Source organism: Myotis yumanensis, unplaced genomic scaffold (assembly GCF_028538775.1).
Source record: "Myotis yumanensis isolate MYYU_CA2020_CCGP unplaced genomic scaffold, mMyoYum1.0.hap1 SCAF_2, whole genome shotgun sequence".
Classification (NCBI taxonomy): Eukaryota; Metazoa; Chordata; class Mammalia; order Chiroptera; family Vespertilionidae; genus Myotis; species Myotis yumanensis.
Window position 1 is genome coordinate 83,748,629 of NW_027223753.1, and position 9,961 is coordinate 83,758,589.

The following is a 9,961-nucleotide window of genomic DNA, read 5'->3' on the forward strand; positions in this document are numbered from 1 at the left end:
AAATTAGCTGATCCAATAAGTGAAGAGTAAACAATGAGTATGCAAGGAGGGGAAAAGCAATGTGTTGTAGAGGAAAGAACTGTTTAACTACAAAAGCATCCTTCAGCAATTATATTCATAAAATCTGTTGGAGGGTATGAAAGATAACTAAAGAGAAAACAGTTAAATTAAGATCTCTAGCTCTATCCCACCCCATCTCTGCTTTCTTTGTTACTTTCTTCCTCGAGGTCACATAGACTCCCAGAGTTGTTGCCTTGATCTGGGCAGATGACTCCCAAAGTTACATCTCTAACCTGGATGTCATACCTGCATGCTAATGCCTTATTCCTTACTTTTCTGTCTAACATCCTTATTTGCTGGTTCTAAATCTCAATACATCAAAATTTCAACCTCAAACAGTTTCTTTCTCTTGACTCCTCTGTTTTCATTGGTCTTCTGATTATTCAAGACCCTGACTTCTTTCAGTTTGTCTCTCAATACAATCAATTGTCAGGTTATTTTCTCCTATTTTTGTAACAGCCCTCAAATCACTTTGCTTCTTTCTATTCTACGCCATCTTTGGGCTCTTATTTCTCCTTGGGTTAAAGATTAAACAGTGTTCTCCGCCATCTCCTGCCTTTCCACTTTCCCAACCACCGCAACACACTGCTGCCAGAATAACACTCTCCTCAAAAACATTCAGTGGCTCTCTATTGCCACCAAATAGAGAAATAAAAATCCCATAAAAGAAAAGCAACAATAAAATAAAACATTCCTTCTAGTTTCCAGAGGATTCTGCAATCTGATCTCATCTTATTTTTCTATCCATCACTCTAAACAAAACTATATTTAGTGTTTCTGTCCTTTCCTGGGCACAGTGCCTGTGCCAGAAATGAATATGATAGAGTATGCATCTCTCTGGAAGAAATGCTATCGGTGCTCAAAGCAAATATCATCACCTTAACACAGCCTTTCATGATCTCTCACCTGGATATGGCCCTTTTCCTTTGATCTGCCTTTCAATATCCTCAGGACTTGTGTAATGACATTTAACTTTTTAAACATATATTGTGGTAATTTATAAACTGGTGATGTCACCCACAGGTTGCTAGTATGCTCAATCCAGGAGCCACATGTATGCCTACATCTCCCATGGTACTTATCCCAGGTTTACATTAGTGGTTTTTGATTGCATATTTCTATTATTATTTTAAATGTTTGAGCATATACCATTGTTGTGGGTTGAATTGTGCACCCCAAGAAGATATGTTGAAGCCCTAACCCCTAATAACTATAAAGTTATTTGGAAATAGGGTCTTTGCAGATGAATTCATACTGGATTGGGGTAATCCATAAATGCAATGACTGGGTCCTTACAGGGAGAGAGATTAGGAGACACAGAGACACGCTGACAAAGGAGAAAAGACTATGCAAAGATGGAGACAGAGATTGGAGTGATGCAGCTACAAACCAAGGATCATCAAGAATTAGTGACAATCATTAGAAGCTAAGAAGGGGTAAGGAAGAATTCTCTCCCATGGCCTTCTATGAATAGTAAGCTTATTTTAAATTCTGGTTCTCTATGCTCCTTAATTCTACTTACTTTAGCATAGGTTTTCCATATGTGATCTAACTTCTATATTGCTTGTGCTTTGCAGATGTTTTCTTACTTTCTCTATAAGCACATATTCTGTTGGATCAATAAACCATATTGGCTGGTGATGTACACACAGAGGGAGGGACAAAGGCCTCATCTCAGGCTCATACTTCCTCAAGTTAGGCAGGTGAAGGGGCCTATTCCCAGAGTGGCGAGCTTCTGAGGTAGCATCTGAGGTACTCCACACTGAAACTTTTGCAGCAAGGATTCAGAATGTGGAGAAGGGGCCATGTGCAAATGGATATACCAGATAAGAAATATAAATTTGGAAGGCATGTGGCGGGGTGAGCAGGCAGAAACCTACTCTCTAGTGGAGTGACTCTCTGAATCTCTGGACCCACTGCTTTTTATTTATTAGAATATACATTTGCCCTTTAGCAAACCAAACAGACATATCAATGGTAAGGTTTGGTGAACAGTAAAAGATTATCAGGTTAGGGGATTGCCTACAGCCACCATTGTCTCTACAGGACAAACGGTGCATAGCTTTAAAGCCCCCAAGGTCCATCAGCCTTCTGACGGACCTCTTGCATTTATCATACTAACTACGTGTTGGTCTTTGCCTCCAGCACCCAACCCTGCCATAAAGTGGCCCTATTCCTCAGGAATCCCCCAGCACCTCTGCCCAATACTGCTCTTTTTGAAGAACCTCCTCACTTAAAATTATCTAGCCAATGGTGGAAATGGAATTGGAGTGGGAGGAGAAGGGAATGTGCAGAGGGCTTGCCAGGTTATCTCACCATTTTTATCACCTTCTTCCCAAACCAGGATCCAGAGTTTATCTGATGTTTCCTATTCCTCTACCTGGCATTAGGCTGGCGCTATAGTTTTTCTACTCCATGACAGCAGACAAAGTAATGGAGGAGAGAGAAGGACACAAGTAAAATGTGCTCCCCACTCGGTTCCCTATCCCCACTTCCTGGCTCTCAGCTGCCATTCCTGCTGTATACAGAGCAACAGTGACTCAACAAAGACTCACTTCTTTCCTCCCTCACTTCTGCATCATCTATCTCTTTGGATTCCTGAGAATGACCCAATAATCTCTGTTACTTTTCCTTCAAGTATGTTTATGTCAGCAACCTGGCATCCCTCCTATATTATTGACTAAATTACACTAAATGCATCATTCATAATAATTATTTGATAATTTAGCAAACAACTTTCACAAATAGTCTCTGGTTTCCAAAAGTTGTTAAAAATTCAACAGAACTATTCTAAAGAGAATTAGAAATAGTCATTAAAACAGGGGTTTGCTCCCAACAGTAAATGACATAAAGGCAGATAGCCTGCTAAACACATAAAAATCAGAACATGCCTTGACTAGTATATAAATATCAACAAGGAATTGTTAGTGAGCTTTCATATCTTCAACAAACAGAAGTCACCTGCATCATTTGTAGTAGGAGAAACCAAACAAGGTGGGCTTTCTGACAGCCCAGTTTAAGAAAGAACAAAGTGCAGTGACTGCCTGGCTTATTGAGCTTATACCCATGTGCCAATAGAGCTACAGAGAGAAAACATCTTTCATCAATTTATAGTTTTTTAAAAAGCAAAACTACTTCATTACTAAGGTCATTTGAAAAAGACTGCTATTTATTCTTTAAGAGGATTGGCCCAAAGTGTTTCCTTTGAGAGTAACACCTAGGGGGTATTTAGGATTTTTTGTTTGTTTATTTTTGCCTTCTCTCCTTGAACTGTGAAATCAAAAGACAAGTGGACTGGAGGAAACCAAGGCAAGCTAACTCAACCAGCACTGGCAGCTGCCTGTCACGGGAGTGTGTCGCCTTGACAGAGGAAGTAGTTTTTTTCCGTTGCAACAGAAAAAGAACAATGCAATCAAACTTGATGGCAAGGTTACCTCAGACATACTAAATTAAGGGAAATATTTTGCGTTTCTTTCTTTCCAAATTGTTCTTAGTGAGATTATTTGAAAAGAGAATGAAATAGAAATTAAATTTCTAAAATTATTTGAAAATAAAATAATTTGGAAATGTCTATTTAGTTGCTGACAAGAATAGTAATGAAATTCATTAGTCATCAATTATCCTGAACACAAAATATACTTCTCAAATATCCAGCAGAGAACAAATAATCTCAGGTTTCATTAGTGAGGCTATAGTACAATGTGAACAAATCAATATTTTCCAAAGAAATACAGTAAGGTAACCAATGCCTTCCTAGAATATAATTTTTATGGGCATTCTTTCAAGTGTGTTTCTCAAATAGATATAGGTGACTTGTAAGCCTAGACATTGGTTTCTAAAATATATATATATATATATTTTTTTTAAATTAAATCTTTATTGTTCAGTTTACATTTGTTCCTCTTCACCCCGCCCCCCATAACTCCCCTCCTTCCAGTTCCCGCCCCACCCTCCGCCCTCACTCCCCACCCACTGTCCTCATCCATAGGTGCACGATTTTTGTCCAGTCTCTTCCCGCATCTCCCATTCCCCTTTCCCCCCCAAGAATAGTCTGTCCATTCCCTTTCTATGTCCCTGATTCATTATAATCACCAGTTCATTCTGTACATCAGATTATTTATTCACTTGATTTTTAGATTCACTTGTTGATAGATGCATGTTTGTTGTTCACAATTTGTATCTTTACCTTTTTCTTCCTTCTCTTCTTAAAGGATACCGTTCAGCATTTCGTATAATACTGGTTTGGTGGTGATGAACTCCTTTAGCTTTTCCTTATCTGTGAAGCTCTTTATCTGACCTTCAATTCTGAATGATAGCTTTGCTGGATAAAGTAATCTTGGTTGTAGGTTCTTGCTATTCATCACTTTGAATATTTCTTGCCATTCCCTTCTGGCCTGCAAAGTTTCTGTTGAGAAATCAGCTGACAGTCGTATGGGTATTCCCTTGTAGGTAATTGAGTCTCTTTCTCTTGCTGCTTTTAAGATTCTCTCTTTGTCTTTTGCTCTTGGCATTTTAATGATGATGTGTCTTGGTGTGGTCCTCTTTGGATTCCTTTTGTTTGGGGTTCTCTGCGCTTCTTGGACCTGTAAGTCCATTTCTTTCACCAGGTGGGGGAAGTTTTCTGCCATTATTTCTTCAAATAGGTTTTCAATATCTTGCTGTCTCTCATCTTCTGGCACTCCTATTATTCTGATATTAGTCCGCTTGAAACTGTCCCAGAGGCTCCTTACACTATCTTCACACTTTCGGATTCTTTTTTCCTTTTGCTTTTCCAGTTGGGTGTTTTTTGCTTTCAAATCTTTGGTTTGATTCTTGTGCTCCTCTGGTCTGCTATTGGGTATAATATTCTTTATTTCAGTCCGTGTATGCTTACTTTCTAATTTCTTTATCATAGCATCGAGGGTCTCATTAGTTTTCGTGAGGCTCTGCTCAAGTTTATTGCAAGCCCTCAAAATTGCGTTTTTTAGCTCCATATCCTCCATTTCTGTCATGTTTTTTTGTCTCCGCATCTTTTATGTTTTCTTGGTGCACCCCCTTGTGGTCTTTGTGCACAGTCTTGTTCTAGTTAAGCCTTAATTGTTGTAGTTAACACTAGAGGGATTTGGCCACCAGGCCGACTGGCTGTGAGAATCAGCTGTGGGAAAACTTCAGTCCTCTGGGGAGGTGCTAATCTAGCCTTTGCCTGAGGCTATCCAGCAAATGGCTCTGCGCAGGGCTTGGGTGAAGCGGGCTCAACAGGGCGGGTGGAGGAAGCAGCTATGGCTGCTCTCAGTCTGTCCCCAGGGGCTCCGCCTCTCTGTCCCAGCAACCGCTGCAAACCTCGGAGGGACTGTAGCCAGACAGTCCCGCTTCTCCCTTTGAGTCTGGGTCCCTAGAGACTCGCCCGGATCTGTAGCCCAGAGTCTGAGACTCCCTCCTGATTGAAAACGACAACCTCGCCCTCAGCCACCAGCCTGCTTTGCGCGTGCACCACCGTACCTTTAAATTTTCCACACTGCGCCTCTTCTGAGCCTCGTAATGCTGTTGTTTTTCCTTCTAGTTGAAGAGTCTCTCCTCAGCCAGCCTTCCTGTGGTTCTGGTTGATGTCCGTTCCGTCTTTTAGTTGTATTTTTAAAGTGGTTGCTTGCGGCAGCAGTCCCCGGTGTTTACCTATGCCACCATCTTCGATTCTCCGGTTTCTAAAATATATTGACTTAAATCTTCATTTAAAATGTTTTGCCTTTGCAATAACCTGTTTAGTTCAGTGGATAGAGCGTCGGCCTGCGGACTGAAGGGTCCCAGGTTCAATTCCGGTCAAGGGCATGTACCTTGGTTGCGGGCACATCCCCAGTAGGGAAAGTGCAGGAGGCAGCTGATCGATGTTTCTCTCTCATTGATGTTTCTAACTCTCTATCCCTCTCCCTTCCCGCTGTAAAAAAAAAAAAAAAAAAAAAAAAAAAAAAAAAAAAAAAAAAAAATCAATAAAATATATTTAAAAAAATAAAATGTTTGCCTTTTTTCACATTTTTTATATTTTTATAACATGCAGAAAATTTTCAAATATACAGGAAGCTAAAATAAGTTATAACAAACACTGAACATGTAACAAGATTGTACCACTGAATTTCACTATACTCATGTATCATGTATTTATCCACCCCTCTAGGACATCACCACCCACATAGAAAGCTCACTCATGTGAACTATAGATGTTCATCCACCTTTAGATTTAAAACAGTTAAATGCCACTTAATGACTTCTTTGAATGATTATATCATGTAGAAGTAGTTGAAAATTCACATAATCCTTTTACTTTTTAAAAGTGATCTATTTGATGAGTATTCTGATTTGTAGACAAAAAAATCAGAGCTACCTTTCATGGAGAATCATTGGTCTTCAAATAGAACATGTCTGGGTGGCATTTAAAATCACTTTGGGTGAGAGTTCATCTCTTTGGGAGTCAGTTCTTCTTTGTAAAATGGATATATAAATACCAACTCAAAATTCATCTCAGAAATGTTGTGAGGGTGAGAAAAAGGAGCAGTAAAAGAGTACTTAGACATATATAATATTTTCCTTATTTGTAGCAATAAGGAACATTGGATTATTAATGGCATATGCAGCTGTAGCCTTGGAAATCACATACCTTCCTGGTTAAGCATTATGAGCTTTATTTCCTGGAGACTTGATCGAATCACATAATTGACTTAGTGTGCTATAGTTTCATTTTTCTCATTAACGACATTGAAATTCTTGCACTGAAAAAGCTTGTGAAACCACTGATTATTTTCAGCAGTGGTCTTTAATAATAAGGCTTATTTTTGGTGCATGCTACTAATTTTCAATGTTATAATTTTTTCTAGAGGCCCAGTGCATGAAAATTTATGCACTGGAGGGGGCGTCCCTCAGCCCAGTCAGCCTCCTCTCACAGTCCAGGAGCCCTCAGGGGTGGGAGGTGACCTGGTGATCAGGGGAAGGTGATGTCCCCATCACACCTCTGCTGCTGCCACTGCTGGCAGCACAAGCCTCGGGCGGCCCTGGGTGGCTGAACAGCCGACATCCGAGGCTTGCCTGCACCTTGGGCAGGGACTGGGCAATAGGGGCGCTGAGGGCAGGTCTGGCTGCACCACATGTCTGCCACCCCCCACCCCTTGGTGGGGCTGAAAGGACTGGGAGACTCTGGCAGGGCTGAAGGGACTGGGCACTGCCATCTTGTGACTATGGGTGCTGCCATCTTTGTGATGGTTAATTTGCATATTCCCTCTTTATTAGATAGGATTCTTATTAATTAAATGGGGGTTTAAGAATAAAATTAAAAAATATTAAGGCCTTTTCCCCATATTCTAGTTATAGGTCAGTTTTAAAAATTCTTGCCTCAAACACTAACAGAAAGAATTGACCTTTGACCTTTGACTGTGATTCAAAGCAATTTCCACCCTGTTAAATTATTCTGGGTATCAAGCACATGAAGTATTTCGGATAAAAGTCAGAAAATGCGTGAAATCACCATTTATTTATTTATTTATTTATTTATTTATTTATTTATTTCTCTCAACTTAACCACAATGCTTGCTATAAACTGAGCATTGTACAAAAATATTTTATTTTTCCTAATTACAAAATAATATGGACTTTTATTTAAAAATGCAAACATTGTAGGCATGCATAAATTAGATAATAAGGATTCTTATAACCTCACATTTCAGCGAAAATTATTATAAGTTTGTGAAATATTTTTTGTACACCCACACATGCACATGCACACCACATCTTAGGTAAAGGTTACCAGCATGGAATTAGATATACCTGAGTTTGATAGCCAGCTATAATGTGTGATCTTAAGAAAATTACTTAATCTCTTTAGGCCTTACTTTCCTAGTTTGTGAAATACAAACCATAATAAAGTGCCGGACATTATTTCATTACTTATTCAATACAAATGAGTTTGTGTGTGTGTGTGTGCATATATATATATATATATATATATCTTTTAAAAAAAAGAGATGGTATATATTACTTGCTGTTTTTGAAACTTTCTTTTTCTTTATGATATGTCAATTCATTATATCCACATGCCATTTTTAAAAATGACTCCATAGAATGTCACTATATAGATATATAATTTACTTATCAAATCCTTATTTTTACTATTTGAAGCCATGCTGTGATGAAACATTGTGTGTATGCATCTTTAACTTCTGTATTTCTGCAGGGTCAATTTCCTAACATTGAATTGTTTTTTTATAAAGAATGGAAAATATGTTGGAAAAGATCCATTCATAGTAGTAGCAACACGAAGACTGGCAGCAAGAAAACAAGTAACACAATTCCCAAAAAGTACCTAGAAATAAATTTAATAAGATATAAATATATACAAAATATGAAACTTGCCGAAACCGGTTTGGCTCAGTGGATAGAGCATCGGCCTGCGGACTGAAGGGTCCCGGGTTCGATTCCGGTCAAGGGCATGTACATTGGTTGCGGGCACATCCCCAGTAGGAGGTGTGTAGGAGGCAGCTGAACGATGTTTCTCTCTCATCGATGTTTCTAACTTTCTATCCCTCTCCCTTCCTCTCTGTAAAAAATCAATAAAATATATTTAAAAAAAAAATATGAAACTCTATGAAGGGACATGTACTAATAGATTAATGAAGGGACACACATACTTTTCTTAGCCAGAAAGACTCAATGTTATAAAAATGTCATTAATATGCAATTTAAACTACACATTAAATTCACTAGTAAGATACTGTCTCATATATGCTTAACTATCTTGGGGGCAAATCTCACTTCATTACTCTTCTCTTTCAGAATTTTACTGTCTATATCCTCTTGTTTATTCTTCCAGATGAAATTTGGAGTCATTGTACCAACTCCTAAAGAAAGACATTTTGTTTTTCCAGGGTTTTAACTAGAATTACACTGAATTTATTAAGTCTATTTCCAGGTATTCTATGATTTTTAGTTTTGTTGTTGCTCATTGTGAGTGGGTTCCCTTCCCCCGCAAATGTGGTGTTTCACCCCCAAGCATACTTAGCTTGTTAAGAAAGCACACATTAACCTGATAATTTTACCAAGCAGGAAAAGATGGGGACTTTTTATTTTTTTAGTTTTCATTTTGGAAGCTTTTGAGAACATTGTAATTTCCCATTGGATCTGTTTTATTACTTAGAAAATCAGATAAAAAGGGAAACAAGTGGAAAAGCAACACCAGGAAAGGACACAGAACAGGAATCCAAAGATCTTACCTGGGCCTCCTGGTGCTCACCACAGGCTGTGTTCTTACACCGACTGTACAGAAATAGGAGGCAGAGTAAACTTACCCCATATACACCTCAGCTCAGGCTCTTTGCCTGGTCTGTATTGTGAATGGGGAGACATTGAAAAAAAAAAAAAAAAAAAAAGATCTTACCCAAATCCTGGATTTACCTTCTTTAGCATTGATTTTCAGCTGGCCTGCCAAACTCTGACTGTCCTAATTTTCTTTTCTTGGTCATCTAATTTATTGTCTATTGGGTTAAAAACAATGCCTGTTGAATGGTTTATTATGTGCCAGACACCATATTAAGAGCTGGGAAATGAGCACCCTGAAGAGACTACAGAGAACATTCAAGTAGTGTGGTCTTACCACCAATTTCTCACCTAAATATTACTGTTTTCAGATTCCTAACTAGAGCTGTCAATTTATATCTCTGAATTGTGGTTTTGTAGGTTGTGGAGCCTTTATTTGTCCAGGGTATGGTTTGTGGCAAGGAGTCTGGTTTAGTTCTTCTTCTAAGTCAGGTAATTCTCAGCCCCATTTCTCCTCTGTGAATATGGAGCTTTTCCATTTAACCTTCTATGATTCCCTAACCTTCATGCAGTTTCAGAGATAATCAGGATACATGGCATTCTCCAAGCCATTGATTCCCATGCTTTAATG

General features: G+C 38.8%; 1 non-coding gene across 1 annotated transcript; it reads left to right on the forward strand.

Moving 5' to 3' along the window:
- The first annotated feature begins 9,290 nt into the window (after window positions 1-9,290).
- On the forward strand, window positions 9,291-9,422 carry LOC139004716 (small nucleolar RNA SNORA51). Its single transcript, XR_011470552.1, has one exon. It is a non-coding gene; the product is annotated as a small nucleolar RNA SNORA51 (small nucleolar RNA).
- The last annotated feature ends 539 nt before the right edge of the window (window positions 9,423-9,961 follow it).